The sequence below is a fragment of the Sus scrofa genome, chromosome 16, assembly GCF_054392235.1.
Source record: "Sus scrofa isolate SSC_HxYL_T2T_F1_AM1 chromosome 16, Sscrofa_HxYL_maternal_Yorkshire_Landrace_v2.0, whole genome shotgun sequence".
Lineage (NCBI taxonomy): Eukaryota > Metazoa > Chordata > Mammalia > Artiodactyla > Suidae > Sus > Sus scrofa.
Window position 1 is genome coordinate 62,459,961 of NC_139398.1, and position 16,107 is coordinate 62,476,067.

The 16,107-nt window shown below is 69.9% G+C and overlaps 1 long non-coding RNA gene across 1 annotated transcript in view; it reads left to right on the forward strand.

Annotated features, from left to right (window-relative positions):
• Positions 1 to 16,107, forward strand: part of LOC102164640 (uncharacterized) — a 182,203-nt gene that overhangs the window by 102,058 nt on the left and 64,038 nt on the right. The window contains exons 22-25 of the long non-coding RNA XR_014831535.1: positions 704 to 839; positions 5,410 to 5,545; positions 10,100 to 10,235; positions 14,825 to 14,960. This is a non-coding gene — a long non-coding RNA (uncharacterized LOC102164640). The remainder of the gene's footprint in view (positions 1 to 703; positions 840 to 5,409; positions 5,546 to 10,099; positions 10,236 to 14,824; positions 14,961 to 16,107) is intronic.

Here is a 16,107-nt window from a genome sequence, read left to right on the forward strand (position 1 = left end):
AAACAAACAAACAAACAAACAAACATTTTAACAAAGGCTGCCTCGGGATCACCTGAACCAGAGCTTGGAAAAACCCGCGGGGAGGATCGTTTGGGTTTCGTTGTTTGCAAAGGCTGGCGGCTGGGGGGGGGGGGGGGCGGACGGTGGCACCCCCATGCCCGAGACGGCCCGTCAGGTCGCTGGCGCTGACTTGAAGCCTGGAGGATAGCCTCTTTCTGCACAGGGAACTGACTCGGGTTTGGAGCCCGCAGCTGAGGGCGCTGGGCGTGCGTCCTCAATCCTCCTGCGGTCAGCAATGCAGTGGCTCCGTCTGCTTTGAGTCGGAGGTCGATTCTTACGATTAAAGTCGAGCTGATGTCCAATGTTTCTTCCAGGGGTCTTGGTCCGCCAAGGGACCCACTCGCAGACATTTCCCCGCGCTGTACCGGCGGCTCCCGTGGCCCATCCATTCCACACAGCGCAGGTGGCATCCACAGAGCAGCCCAGGGGCCCATCCCCATCCATCCCAGGGCAGCCCCTTTCCCCCACCTGCCAAGCCCAAGTGTGTGCTCCTTGCCCACCGTCGGTTTCTGGAGTCTGCGGGTGGGTGTTTAGATAGCGCCATCCGTTGCGGCGTTTAGAGTCCACCAACAGGTGATGTCCTAGGGCACTTGTCTTTGCCTTTCTGGCTTCCTTCGCTTAGTATGAGGGTCTCTCGTTCCAGCCCCGCGGCGGCAGATGGCACTCGTTCTGCCGCTTTTTCCTGGCTGTGTGCGATGCCATCGCATGGATGTCCCCGGGCCTTCGAAGTGCACTCACCTGTCAGTGGACCTTTAGGTGGCTTCCAGATCTTGGCTCTGGTGAGTAGTGCGGCGACAGACAGAGGGGTGCCCGGGTCTGCTTCCGGGAAAGTTTGGTCCCGGTGAAATGGAGCTGTTTGGAGGCCGGCTTCGGTCTTTGTGTGGGCCGGCCCGTGTAGGGCTGCTTGGCTGAGACTCTGTCGAGGAGGGAGGCCTTCAGCCACCGGGGCCTCACGGGGCCTCCCCGTGCGGCACCATCACAGAGCTCTCTGTCACTGCCCCTTGTGGGGGTGAGGGAAGGGGCGTGTTGGGGGGGGGGCGTGTGTGTCGGGGGGGATGGTGGGCAAGGAGCACACACTTGGGCTTGGCGGGTGGGGGCGGGGGTGGGGGTGGGGAAAGGGGCTGCCCTGGGATGGATGGGGATGGGCCTCTGGGCTGCTCTGTGGATGCCACCTGCGCTGTGTGGAATGGATGGGCCAGGGGAGCCGCCGGTACAGCGCGGGGAAATGTCTGCGAGTGGGTCCCTTGACTCTGTCGAGGAGGGAGGCCTTCAGCCACCGGGGCCTCACGGGGCCTCCCCGTGCGGCACCATCACAGAGCTCTCCGTCACTGCCCCTGGTGGGGGTGAGGGAAGGGGCGTGTTTGGGGGGGTGGGGTGGGCGGGGTGTGTGCGCGCGCGCGTGCACGCACGCTGGCGGGCGTGGGTGTCCCGGGGCCTGGCCAGCCCTCCGCTAGAGATCAGCACGCGTGGATGCTGACGTGAGGACCAGCAGGGTGACAAGAGAGGCTGCCTGGTGGGTGACCGCGCTGGGCAGAGCCACAACCCGCTCGCCTTTCAGTTCTCCACCCAGGGGCCCCTCCTGCGAGCCACCCATAGGGGTCCCTGGTCCCTCCCTCAGACGTCGTCTCCACCGCGGCCCGAGATCATCTTTCTTCTCCAGTGGGTTCCTTGTCTCTTGCGTACCACCCTCTCCACCCCCCACCCCCACCCCCACCCCCACCCCCACCCGGCTTGCCCTTGGACAGACGGCGAGAAGCTGACCGAGAGACCGAGACAGAGACAGGAGATGAGCCGAGGCCGGTGGGCAAATGGTGCAGAGAGGGCTTGTCCGACGCAGGGTTGCCCCAGAACTTCACACACACGCACGCACACACGGACACACACGCACAGACACACGCCCGCGCACACACACACACGCACACCAGCCCCGGCCCAGCGGCCCGGCGACCCCTCTCTGTGAACGGCCTTGAGGCCACGTGCCGGGCCACGCGGATCCCCCAGTGCCCGAGGGCCCTGGCGGCCCACAGGGATCCAAGGGCAAGGCGGGGTGGGAGGCTGGCAGGGTCCACGTGCCACGAGAAGCATGGCTTGCAGGCACGACCTCTGCCCAGAGCCTGTTTCCGCCTGGGCCGACTCCTCCGGCCGCCTCCCAGGCCCACCCTCGCAGCCCTTGGGCCTCCCAGCGGCTTCTCTGCGGGCGGGACCTCAGCTGTGGGCTCCGAACCCCTGGCCCTCCCCGGACCCGCGTCCCTCCCTTCCTGTGTCCGGGAAACCCCAGCGAAGCCTTCGGTGCCCGCCAGGCAGGCGGTGGGCCTGCCTTGGTCCGCTCCGTCCTTCCTGACGCGGAGGCGGCTGGTGCTGGGCCTTGCTTGGGCCCTCAGCCTGAGAAGGTCTGTCTTGCCCCAGGAGACCACCCGGCTCGTGTCCGGCCGCCGCCGCCGCCGCCGCCGCCGCCGCCGCCAGGTCCAAGGCGGCCTCGGGGGGCAGGGACAGAGCCGGCCGGGTCTTGCCTCTCCTGCGTTCGCGTGCTTGGGGCTCAGGCCTGTCACCCTCTGGCCGCCGAAGCCCAGCCGCCGGCCCTGCGGTGAAGCCTGGGGCCGAGGGCCATGGCCCCAGCTTCCGGGGCTCGGCTCCGCGGGCTGCCGTGGACACTGGTCGTCTGATCCCAGACGGAGGCAGGGAGGGCCAGCTGGTGGGGCCTGCCGCTCACACAGCCCACCCGCCCTGGACCCGGGGCCCTGGCCGCAGGGCCCCCCCCCCGAGGCGAGGTCCTTCTCCGCGGGGGTGGGGTGCTGCTCTCCCTGCGTCCTGTCCTCCGTGGCCCCCCATGGCTCTGAGGACCCGAGAGGCCGGCGCCTGCCTGGGCCTGGGAGGCCCGGTGGGGGTGGAGGGAGCCGGCCCCTGCCTGCCTCTGCACCCTCCCTTCGGCTGCCCCTTGGCCTCCGAGCCCAGCCGAGCCCTGGACTTCCTCCAAGGCCTTGGGTGGGCTTGCGCCCAGGAGCCCCTGCCAGCAGCCCAGGGAACGGCGGGAACCGGGCCCTCCCTGGCCTCAGCCGGCCCCCGGTAGCCTCATCCTGCTTGGAGCGCCTCGGCTTCCCCCGGGGCGCTCCTTCTCGCGAGCCTGGGGCGCTCCTCGGCGGGGGGCTGCTGTGATGGCATGGCCCGCGAGGGGGACCGTCCTGGGCGTCCAGCGGCGGACAGAGCAGCGTCCAGCAGGCTTCGGGCCCGGCCTGACCCTCCCTCTAGACCCCGGGTGGGCGGCAGGGGACCGGGTCCATTGGGCTGGCGGTGCGGCTCCTTGCTGTGCTCGGGGCCCCGGCTCTCCCGCCCCAGACAGCCACCGGGCCCGCCCCCCACCCCCCATGCCGGGAGGTTCCCCCCCCACTCCACCCCACCCCACCCCACCCCACCCCGCGCCGCCCCCCCCACCCCCCACCCCCGTGGTTGTGGTCGCCAGCCTCTGGCCAATGCCCCTGCAGACCAGCCCCCGTTTTCCTCCCTGGCACTACCGAGGGGGGCCCGGCCCAGGCTCTCCAGGAGCCCGCCGTGGGCTGAGTACGGCCGAGGACTGGGCAGGCAGGGCAGCCGGTGGTCGCCGTCCCTCCAGGACACGAGTGCCCCTGCACAGGGGCGGAAGGGGAGGCCCGGGAGCCGGGGAGCCGCGGAGGCCAAGGGCCAGGCCGGCCAGGCCCCAGGGCAGGGCGGGGCGATCCCAGCGTGCGGCCCTGAGGCACTGTCCCCACACCGCTCCACACTGTCCCGAAGCCCCCGAGCGCCAGCCCAGACCCCGGGACATCCCCCCACCCACCCACACACACACACACTCCCCCCCGACCCCCGGGACACACCCCCGCGCCCTCAGAGAGATCCACCCCTCCGCCCCCACCCCACCCCACCCCCCCGCCCCCCCGGACGCCGGGACACCCCCCCCACTCCCCTCCCCTCCAGCAACGCGCGGCGCTCCCATCCCCCGGCAGCCCACCAGGTGGCGCTCGCTCCCACCCGGCCGCCGCGCCGACGCCCGTGACGTCAGCCGCCCGGCTCCATTTGAGCGCCTCTCGGCAGCCGAGAACTCGGACTTCCCGTGTGGCTCACAACATAACTACTCGGCGTTGCTTCTACAGTGGCTGTGGCTCGACCCCTAGCCTGGGAACCTCCATATGCCGCAGGTGCGGCCACTTGTTTTGCGCTCCCGCTCGCCTCCCCGGCCCGCCCCGGGCCCTTTCGCCTCGCCTTTTGCCCCGGCTCGCCCGCTGCCTTCGCCTGCCTCTCCGAGCCCACCTCCCGCGCCCCGCACCCCCACTCACACACGCGCTCCCACGCGCCCCCCGCAACCCTCACCCACACTCTCGCACCTCGCAATGCTCTCTCTTGCCTCAAGCCACCGACCCACAGCGGCCGCCACCTGCCCTAAGCGCCGCCACCGCAGCGCCCCCGCCGCCGCCGCCGCCGCCGCCGCGTCCCTCACGGGCCGGTCCGAGCCTCCTGCCCTCCCCGCCAGGCCCGCTCCCCCGCAGGGCCTGCTGCCCACCTGTGCTCTCCACCCACACCACACCCGCACATCCCTCGTGGCCCGACAGGTCCTTGAAGCCCACCCAAGACCCCATTGGCCCCAGCAGCCAGATCCACAAACAAGCAAACAAACAAGCAAACAAACAAACAAACAAACAAACAAACAAACAAAGGCTGCCTCGGGATCACCTGAACCAGAGCTTGGAAAAACCCGCGGGAGGATCGTTTGGGTTTCGTTGTTTGCAAAGGCTGGCGGGCTGGGGGGGGGGGCGGACGGTGGCACCCCATGCCCGAGACGGCCCCGTCAGGTCGCTGGCGCTGACTTGAAGCCTGGGAGGATAGCCTCTTTCTGCACAGGGAACTGACTCGGGTTTGGAGCCCGCAGCTGAGGGCGCTGGGCGTGCGTCCTCAATCCTCCTGCGGTCAGCAATGCAGTGGCTCCGTCTGCTTTGAGTCGGAGGTCGATTCTTACGATTAAAGTCGAGCTGATGTCCAATGTTTCTTCCAGGGGTCTTGGTCCGCCAAGGGACCCACTCGCAGACATTTCCCCGCGCTGTACCGGCGGCTCCCGTGGCCCATCCATTCCACACAGCGCAGGTGGCATCCACAGAGCAGCCCAGGGGCCCATCCCCATCCATCCCAGGGCAGCCCCTTTCCCCCACCTGCCAAGCCCAAGTGTGTGCTCCTTGCCCACCGTCGGTTTCTGGAGTCTGCGGGTGGGTGTTTAGATAGCGCCATCCGTTGCGGCGTTTAGAGTCCACCAACAGGTGATGTCCTAGGGCACTTGTCTTTGCCTTTCTGGCTTCCTTCGCTTAGTATGAGGGTCTCTCGTTCCAGCCCCGCGGCGGCAGATGGCACTCGTTCTGCCGCTTTTTCCTGGCTGTGTGCGATGCCATCGCATGGATGTCCCCGGGCCTTCGAAGTGCACTCACCTGTCAGTGGACCTTTAGGTGGCTTCCAGATCTTGGCTCTGGTGAGTAGTGCGGCGACAGACAGAGGGGTGCCCGGGTCTGCTTCCGGGAAAGTTTGGTCCCGGTGAAATGGAGCTGTTTGGAGGCCGGCTTCGGTCTTTGTGTGGGCCGGCCCGTGTAGGGCTGCTTGGCTGAGACTCTGTCGAGGAGGGAGGCCTTCAGCCACCGGGGCCTCACGGGGCCTCCCCGTGCGGCACCATCACAGAGCTCTCTGTCACTGCCCCTTGTGGGGGGTGAGGGAAGGGGCGTGTTGGGGGGGGGGCGTGTGTGTCGGGGGGGATGGTGGGCAAGGAGCACACACTTGGGCTTGGCGGGTGGGGGCGGGGGTGGGGGTGGGGGAAAGGGGCTGCCCTGGGATGGATGGGGATGGGCCTCTGGGCTGCTCTGTGGATGCCACCTGCGCTGTGTGGAATGGATGGGCCAGGGGAGCCGCCGGTACAGCGCGGGGAAATGTCTGCGAGTGGGTCCCTTGGCTCTGTCGAGGAGGGAGGCCTTCAGCCACCGGGGCCTCACGGGGCCTCCCCGTGCGGCACCATCACAGAGCTCTCCGTCACTGCCCCTGGTGGGGGTGAGGGAAGGGGCGTGTTTGGGGGGGTGGGGTGGGGCGGGGTGTGTGCGCGCGCGCGTGCACGCACGCTGGCGGGCGTGGGTGTCCCGGGGCCTGGCCAGCCCTCCGCTAGAGATCAGCACGCGTGGATGCTGACGTGAGGACCAGCAGGGTGACAAGAGAGGCTGCCTGGTGGGTGACCGCGCTGGGCAGAGCCACAACCCGCTCGCCTTTCAGTTCTCCACCCAGGGGCCCCTCCTGCGAGCCACCCATAGGGGTCCCTGGTCCCTCCCTCAGACGTCGTCTCCACCGCGGCCCGAGATCATCTTTCTTCTCCAGTGGGTTCCTTGTCTCTTGCGTACCACCCTCTCCACCCCCCACCCCCACCCCCACCCCCACCCCCACCCGGCTTGCCCTTGGACAGACGGCGAGAAGCTGACCGAGAGACCGAGACAGAGACAGGAGATGAGCCGAGGCCGGTGGGCAAATGGTGCAGAGAGGGCTTGTCCGACGCAGGGTTGCCCCAGAACTTCACACACACGCACGCACACACGGACACACACGCACAGACACACGCCCGCGCACACACACACACGCACACCAGCCCCGGCCCAGCGGCCCGGCGACCCCTCTCTGTGAACGGCCTTGAGGCCACGTGCCGGGCCACGCGGATCCCCCAGTGCCCGAGGGCCCTGGCGGCCCACAGGGATCCAAGGGCAAGGCGGGTGGGAGGCTGGCAGGGTCCACGTGCCACGAGAAGCATGGCTTGCAGGCACGACCTCTGCCCAGAGCCTGTTTCCGCCTGGGCCGACTCCTCCGGCCGCCTCCCAGGCCCACCCTCGCAGCCCTTGGGCCTCCCGGCGGCTCTCTGCGGGCGGGACCTCAGCTGTGGGCTCCGAACCCCTGGCCCTCCCCGGACCCGCGTCCCTCCCTTCCTGTGTCCGGGAAACCCCAGCGAAGCCTTCGGTGCCCGCCAGGCAGGCGGTGGGCCTGCCTTGGTCCGCTCCGTCCTTCCTGACGCGGAGGCGGCTGGTGCTGGGCCTTGCTTGGGCCCTCAGCCTGAGAAGGTCTGTCTTGCCCCAGGAGACCACCCGGCTCGTGTCCGCCGCCGCCGCCGCCGCCGCCGCCGCCAGGTCCAAGGCGGCCTCGGGGGGCAGGGACAGAGCCGGCCGGGTCTTGCCTCTCCTGCGTTCGCGTGCTTGGGGCTCAGGCCTGTCACCCTCTGGCCGCCGAAGCCCAGCCGCCGGCCCTGCGGTGAAGCCTGGGGCCGAGGGCCATGGCCCCAGCTTCCGGGGCTCGGCTCCGCGGGCTGCCGTGGACACTGGTCGTCTGATCCCAGACGGAGGCAGGGAGGGCCAGCTGGTGGGGCCTGCCGCTCACACAGCCCACCCGCCCTGGACCCGGGGCCCTGGCCGCAGGGCCCCCCCCCGAGGCGAGGTCCTTCTCCGCGGGGGTGGGGTGCTGCTCTCCCTGCGTCCTGTCCTCCGTGGCCCCCCATGGCTCTGAGGACCCGAGAGGCCGGCGCCTGCCTGGGCCTGGGAGGCCCGGTGGGGGTGGAGGGAGCCGGCCCCTGCCTGCCTCTGCACCCTCCCTTCGGCTGCCCCTTGGCCTCCGAGCCCAGCCGAGCCCTGGGACTTCCTCCAAGGCCTTGGGTGGGCTTGCGCCCAGGAGCCCCTGCCAGCAGCCCAGGGAACGGCGGGAACCGGGCCCTCCCTGGCCTCAGCCGGCCCCCGGTAGCCTCATCCTGCTTGGAGCGCCTCGGCTTCCCCCGGGGCGCTCCTTCTCGCGAGCCTGGGGCGCTCCTCGGCGGGGGGCTGCTGTGATGGCATGGCCCGCGAGGGGGACCGTCCTGGGCGTCCAGCGGCGGACAGAGCAGCGTCCAGCAGGCTTCGGGCCCGGCCTGACCCTCCCTCTAGACCCCGGGTGGGCGGCAGGGGACCGGGTCCATTGGGCTGGCGGTGCGGCTCCTTGCTGTGCTCGGGGCCCCGGCTCTCCCGCCCCAGACAGCCACCGGGCCCGCCCCCCACCCCCCATGCCGGGAGGTTCCCCCCCCACTCCACCCCACCCCACCCCACCCCACCCCGCGCCGCCCCCCCCACCCCCCACCCCCGTGGTTGTGGTCGCCAGCCTCTGGCCAATGCCCCTGCAGACCAGCCCCCGTTTTCCTCCCTGGCACTACCGAGGGGGGCCCGGCCCAGGGCTCTCCAGGAGCCCGCCGTGGGCTGAGTACGGCCGAGGACTGGGCAGGCAGGGCAGCCGGTGGTCGCCGTCCCTCCAGGACACGAGTGCCCCTGCACAGGGGCGGAAGGGGAGGCCCGGGAGCCGGGGAGCCGCGGAGGCCAAGGGCCAGGCCGGCCAGGCCCCAGGGCAGGGCGGGGCGATCCCAGCGTGCGGCCCTGAGGCACTGTCCCCACACCGCTCCACACTGTCCCGAAGCCCCCGAGCGCCAGCCCAGACCCCCGGGACATCCCCCCACCCACCCACACACACACACACACTCCCCCCCGACCCCCGGGACACACCCCCGCGCCCTCACCCCCTCCACCCCTCCGCCCCCACCCCACCCCACCCCCCCGCCCCCCCGGACGCCGGGACACCCCCCCCACTCCCCTCCCCTCCAGCAACGCGCGGCGCTCCCATCCCCCGGCAGCCCACCAGGTGGCGCTCGCTCCCACCCGGCCGCCGCGCCGACGCCCGTGACGTCAGCCGCCCGGCTCCATTTGAGCGCCTCTCGGCAGCCGAGAACTCGGACTTCCCGTGTGGCTCACAACATAACTACTCGGCGTTGCTTCTACAGTGGCTGTGGCTCGACCCCTAGCCTGGGAACCTCCATATGCCGCAGGTGCGGCCACTTGTTTTGCGCTCCCGCTCGCCTCCCCGGCCCGCCCCGGGCCCTTTCGCCTCGCCTTTTGCCCCGGCTCGCCCGCTGCCTTCGCCTGCCTCTCCCGAGCCCACCTCCCGCGCCCCGCACCCCCACTCACACACGCGCTCCCACGCGCCCCCCGCAACCCTCACCCACACTCTCGCACCTCGCAATGCTCTCTCTTGCCTCAAGCCACCGACCCACAGCGGCCGCCACCTGCCCTAAGCGCCGCCACCGCAGCGCCCCCCGCCGCCGCCGCCGCCGCCGCCGCGTCCCTCACGGGCCGGTCCGAGCCTCCTGCCCTCCCCGCCAGGCCCGCTCCCCCGCAGGGCCTGCTGCCCACCTGTGCTCTCCACCCACACCACACCCGCACATCCCTCGTGGCCCGACAGGTCCTTGAAGCCCACCCAAGACCCCCATTGGCCCCAGCAGCCCAGATCCACAAACAAGCAAACAAACAAGCAAACAAACAAACAAAGGCTGCCTCGGGATCACCTGAACCAGAGCTTGGAAAAACCCGCGGGGAGGATCGTTTGGGTTTCGTTGTTTGCAAAGGCTGGCGGGCTGGGGGCGGGGGGGCGGACGGTGGCACCCCATGCCCGAGACGGCCCCGTCAGGTCGCTGGCGCTGACTTGAAGCCTGGGAGGATAGCCTCTTTCTGCACAGGGAACTGACTCGGGTTTGGAGCCCGCAGCTGAGGGCGCTGGGCGTGCGTCCTCAATCCTCCTGCGGTCAGCAATGCAGTGGCTCCGTCTGCTTTGAGTCGGAGGTCGATTCTTACGATTAAAGTCGAGCTGATGTCCAATGTTTCTTCCAGGGGTCTTGGTCCGCCAAGGGACCCACTCGCAGACATTTCCCCGCGCTGTACCGGCGGCTCCCGTGGCCCATCCATTCCACACAGCGCAGGTGGCATCCACAGAGCAGCCCAGGGGCCCATCCCCATCCATCCCAGGGCAGCCCCTTTCCCCCACCTGCCAAGCCCAAGTGTGTGCTCCTTGCCCACCGTCGGTTTCTGGAGTCTGCGGGTGGGTGTTTAGATAGCGCCATCCGTTGCGGCGTTTAGAGTCCACCAACAGGTGATGTCCTAGGGCACTTGTCTTTGCCTTTCTGGCTTCCTTCGCTTAGTATGAGGGTCTCTCGTTCCAGCCCCGCGGCGGCAGATGGCACTCGTTCTGCCGCTTTTTCCTGGCTGTGTGCGATGCCATCGCATGGATGTCCCCGGGCCTTCGAAGTGCACTCACCTGTCAGTGGACCTTTAGGTGGCTTCCAGATCTTGGCTCTGGTGAGTAGTGCGGCGACAGACAGAGGGGTGCCCGGGTCTGCTTCCGGGAAAGTTTGGTCCCGGTGAAATGGAGCTGTTTGGAGGCCGGCTTCGGTCTTTGTGTGGGCCGGCCCGTGTAGGGCTGCTTGGCTGAGACTCTGTCGAGGAGGGAGGCCTTCAGCCACCGGGGCCTCACGGGGCCTCCCCGTGCGGCACCATCACAGAGCTCTCTGTCACTGCCCCTTGTGGGGGTGAGGGAAGGGGCGTGTTGGGGGGGGGGGCGTGTGTGTCGGGGGGGATGGTGGGCAAGGAGCACACACTTGGGCTTGGCGGGTGGGGGCGGGGGTGGGGTGGGGGAAAGGGGCTGCCCTGGGATGGATGGGGATGGGCCTCTGGGCTGCTCTGTGGATGCCACCTGCGCTGTGTGGAATGGATGGGCCAGGGGAGCCGCCGGTACAGCGCGGGGAAATGTCTGCGAGTGGGTCCCTTGGCTCTGTCGAGGAGGGAGGCCTTCAGCCACCGGGGCCTCACGGGGCCTCCCCGTGCGGCACCATCACAGAGCTCTCCGTCACTGCCCCTGGTGGGGGTGAGGGAAGGGGCGTGTTTGGGGGGGTGGGGTGGGCGGGGTGTGTGCGCGCGCGCGTGCACGCACGCTGGCGGGCGTGGGTGTCCCGGGGCCTGGCCAGCCCTCCGCTAGAGATCAGCACGCGTGGATGCTGACGTGAGGACCAGCAGGGTGACAAGAGAGGCTGCCTGGTGGGTGACCGCGCTGGGCAGAGCCACAACCCGCTCGCCTTTCAGTTCTCCACCCAGGGGCCCCTCCTGCGAGCCACCCATAGGGGTCCCTGGTCCCTCCCTCAGACGTCGTCTCCACCGCGGCCCGAGATCATCTTTCTTCTCCAGTGGGTTCCTTGTCTCTTGCGTACCACCCTCTCCACCCCCCACCCCCACCCCCACCCCCACCCCCACCCGGCTTGCCCTTGGACAGACGGCGAGAAGCTGACCGAGAGACCGAGACAGAGACAGGAGATGAGCCGAGGCCGGTGGGCAAATGGTGCAGAGAGGGCTTGTCCGACGCAGGGTTGCCCCAGAACTTCACACACACGCACGCACACACGGACACACACGCACAGACACACGCCCGCGCACACACACACACGCACACCAGCCCCGGCCCAGCGGCCCGGCGACCCCTCTCTGTGAACGGCCTTGAGGCCACGTGCCGGGCCACGCGGATCCCCCAGTGCCCGAGGGCCCTGGCGGCCCACAGGGATCCAAGGGCAAGGCGGGTGGGAGGCTGGCAGGGTCCACGTGCCACGAGAAGCATGGCTTGCAGGCACGACCTCTGCCCAGAGCCTGTTTCCGCCTGGGCCGACTCCTCCGGCCGCCTCCCAGGCCCACCCTCGCAGCCCTTGGGCCTCCCGGCGGCTCTCTGCGGGCGGGACCTCAGCTGTGGGCTCCGAACCCCTGGCCCTCCCCGGACCCGCGTCCCTCCCTTCCTGTGTCCGGGAAACCCCAGCGAAGCCTTCGGTGCCCGCCAGGCAGGCGGTGGGCCTGCCTTGGTCCGCTCCGTCCTTCCTGACGCGGAGGCGGCTGGTGCTGGGCCTTGCTTGGGCCCTCAGCCTGAGAAGGTCTGTCTTGCCCCAGGAGACCACCCGGCTCGTGTCCGGCCGCCGCCGCCGCCGCCGCCGCCGCCGCCAGGTCCAAGGCGGCCTCGGGGGGCAGGGACAGAGCCGGCCGGGTCTTGCCTCTCCTGCGTTCGCGTGCTTGGGGCTCAGGCCTGTCACCCTCTGGCCGCCGAAGCCCAGCCGCCGGCCCTGCGGTGAAGCCTGGGGCCGAGGGCCATGGCCCCAGCTTCCGGGGCTCGGCTCCGCGGGCTGCCGTGGACACTGGTCGTCTGATCCAGACGGAGGCAGGGAGGGCCAGCTGGTGGGGCCTGCCGCTCACACAGCCCACCCGCCCTGGACCCGGGGCCCTGGCCGCAGGGCCCCCCCCCGAGGCGAGGTCCTTCTCCGCGGGGGTGGGGTGCTGCTCTCCCTGCGTCCTGTCCTCCGTGGCCCCCCATGGCTCTGAGGACCCGAGAGGCCGGCGCCTGCCTGGGCCTGGGAGGCCCGGTGGGGGTGGAGGGAGCCGGCCCCTGCCTGCCTCTGCACCCTCCCTTCGGCTGCCCCTTGGCCTCCGTGCCCAGCCGAGCCCTGGGACTTCCTCCAAGGCCTTGGGTGGGCTTGCGCCCAGGAGCCCCTGCCAGCAGCCCAGGGAACGGCGGGAACCGGGCCCTCCCTGGCCTCAGCCGGCCCCCGGTAGCCTCATCCTGCTTGGAGCGCCTCGGCTTCCCCCGGGGCGCTCCTTCTCGCGAGCCTGGGGCGCTCCTCGGCGGGGGGCTGCTGTGATGGCATGGCCCGCGAGGGGGACCGTCCTGGGCGTCCAGCGGCGGACAGAGCAGCGTCCAGCAGGCTTCGGGCCCGGCCTGACCCTCCCTCTAGACCCCGGGTGGGCGGCAGGGGACCGGGTCCATTGGGCTGGCGGTGCGGCTCCTTGCTGTGCTCGGGGCCCCGGCTCTCCCGCCCCAGACAGCCACCGGGCCCGCCCCCCACCCCCCATGCCGGGAGGTTCCCCCCCCACTCCACCCCACCCCACCCCACCCCACCCCGCGCCGCCCCCCCCACTCCACCCCCCACCCCCCACCCCCCACCCCCGTGGTTGTGGTCGCCAGCCTCTGGCCAATGCCCCTGCAGACCAGCCCCCGTTTTCCTCCCTGGCACTACCGAGGGGGGCCCGGCCCAGGGCTCTCCAGGAGCCCGCCGTGGGCTGAGTACGGCCGAGGACTGGGCAGGCAGGGCAGCCGGTGGTCGCCGTCCCTCCAGGACACGAGTGCCCCTGCACAGGGGCGGAAGGGGAGGCCCGGGAGCCGGGGAGCCGCGGAGGCCAAGGGCCAGGCCGGCCAGGCCCCAGGGCAGGGCGGGGCGATCCCAGCGTGCGGCCCTGAGGCACTGTCCCCACACCGCTCCACACTGTCCCGAAGCCCCCGAGCGCCAGCCCAGACCCCCGGGACATCCCCCCACCCACCCACACACACACACACTCCCCCCCCGACCCCCGGGACACACCCCCGCGCCCTCACCCCCTCCACCCCTCCGCCCCCACCCCACCCCACCCCCCCGCCCCCCCGGACGCCGGGACACCCCCCCCCACTCCCCTCCCCTCCAGCAACGCGCGGCGCTCCCATCCCCCGGCAGCCCACCAGGTGGCGCTCGCTCCCACCCGGCCGCCGCGCCGACGCCCGTGACGTCAGCCGCCCGGCTCCATTTGAGCGCCTCTCGGCAGCCGAGAACTCGGACTTCCCGTGTGGCTCACAACATAACTACTCGGCGTTGCTTCTACAGTGGCTGTGGCTCGACCCCTAGCCTGGGAACCTCCATATGCCGCAGGTGCGGCCACTTGTTTTGCGCTCCCGCTCGCCTCCCCGGCCCGCCCCGGGCCCTTTCGCCTCGCCTTTTGCCCCGGCTCGCCCGCTGCCTTCGCCTGCCTCTCCCGAGCCCACCTCCCGCGCCCCGCACCCCCACTCACACACGCGCTCCCACGCGCCCCCCGCAACCCTCACCCACACTCTCGCACCTCGCAATGCTCTCTCTTGCCTCAAGCCACCGACCCACAGCGGCCGCCACCTGCCCTAAGCGCCGCCACCGCAGCGCCCCCCACCGCCGCCGCCGCCGCCGCCGCCGCCGCCGCCGCCGCGTCCCTCACGGGCCGGTCCGTGCCTCCTGCCCTCCCCGCCAGGCCCGCTCCCCCGCAGGGCCTGCTGCCCACCTGTGCTCTCCACCCACACCACACCCGCACATCCCTCGTGGCCCGACAGGTCCTTGAAGCTCACCCAAGACCCCCACTGGCCCCAGCAGCCCAGATCCACAAACAAGCAAACAAACAAGCAAACAAACAAACAAAGGCTGCCTCGGGATCACCTGAACCAGAGCTTGGAAAAACCCGCGGGGAGGATCGTTTGGGTTTCGTTGTTTGCAAAGGCTGGCGGGCTGGGGGCGGGGGGGCGGACGGTGGCACCCCATGCCCGAGACGGCCCCGTCAGGTCGCTGGCGCTGACTTGAAGCCTGGGAGGATAGCCTCTTTCTGCACAGGGAACTGACTCGGGTTTGGAGCCCGCAGCTGAGGGCGCTGGGCGTGCGTCCTCAATCCTCCTGCGGTCAGCAATGCAGTGGCTCCGTCTGCTTTGAGTCGGAGGTCGATTCTTACGATTAAAGTCGAGCTGATGTCCAATGTTTCTTCCAGGGGTCTTGGTCCGCCAAGGGACCCACTCGCAGACATTTCCCCGCGCTGTACCGGCGGCTCCCGTGGCCCATCCATTCCACACAGCGCAGGTGGCATCCACAGAGCAGCCCAGGGGCCCATCCCCATCCATCCCAGGGCAGCCCCTTTCCCCCACCTGCCAAGCCCAAGTGTGTGCTCCTTGCCCACCGTCGGTTTCTGGAGTCTGCGGGTGGGTGTTTAGATAGCGCCATCCGTTGCGGCGTTTAGAGTCCACCAACAGGTGATGTCCTAGGGCACTTGTCTTTGCCTTTCTGGCTTCCTTCGCTTAGTATGAGGGTCTCTCGTTCCAGCCCCGCGGCGGCAGATGGCACTCGTTCTGCCGCTTTTTCCTGGCTGTGTGCGATGCCATCGCATGGATGTCCCCGGGCCTTCGAAGTGCACTCACCTGTCAGTGGACCTTTAGGTGGCTTCCAGATCTTGGCTCTGGTGAGTAGTGCGGCGACAGACAGAGGGGTGCCCGGGTCTGCTTCCGGGAAAGTTTGGTCCCGGTGAAATGGAGCTGTTTGGAGGCCGGCTTCGGTCTTTGTGTGGGCCGGCCCGTGTAGGGCTGCTTGGCTGAGACTCTGTCGAGGAGGGAGGCCTTCAGCCACCGGGGCCTCACGGGGCCTCCCCGTGCGGCACCATCACAGAGCTCTCTGTCACTGCCCCTTGTGGGGGTGAGGGAAGGGGCGTGTTGGGGGGGGGGGCGTGTGTGTCGGGGGGGATGGTGGGCAAGGAGCACACACTTGGGCTTGGCGGGTGGGGGCGGGGGTGGGGGTGGGGGAAAGGGGCTGCCCTGGGATGGATGGGGATGGGCCTCTGGGCTGCTCTGTGGATGCCACCTGCGCTGTGTGGAATGGATGGGCCAGGGGAGCCGCCGGTACAGCGCGGGGAAATGTCTGCGAGTGGGTCCCTTGGCTCTGTCGAGGAGGGAGGCCTTCAGCCACCGGGGCCTCACGGGGCCTCCCCGTGCGGCACCATCACAGAGCTCTCCGTCACTGCCCCTGGTGGGGGTGAGGGAAGGGGCGTGTTTGGGGGGGTGGGGTGGGCGGGGTGTGTGCGCGCGCGCGTGCACGCACGCTGGCGGGCGTGGGTGTCCCGGGGCCTGGCCAGCCCTCCGCTAGAGATCAGCACGCGTGGATGCTGACGTGAGGACCAGCAGGGTGACAAGAGAGGCTGCCTGGTGGGTGACCGCGCTGGGCAGAGCCACAACCCGCTCGCCTTTCAGTTCTCCACCCAGGGGCCCCTCCTGCGAGCCACCCATAGGGGTCCCTGGTCCCTCCCTCAGACGTCGTCTCCACCGCGGCCCGAGATCATCTTTCTTCTCCAGTGGGTTCCTTGTCTCTTGCGTACCACCCTCTCCACCCCCCACCCCCACCCCCACCCCCACCCCCACCCGGCTTGCCCTTGGACAGACGGCGAGAAGCTGACCGAGAGACCGAGACAGAGACAGGAGATGAGCCGAGGCCGGTGGGCAAATGGTGCAGAGAGGGCTTGTCCGACGCAGGGTTGCCCCAGAACTTCACACACACGCACGCACACACGGACACACACGCACAGACACACGCCCGCGCACACACACACACGCACACCA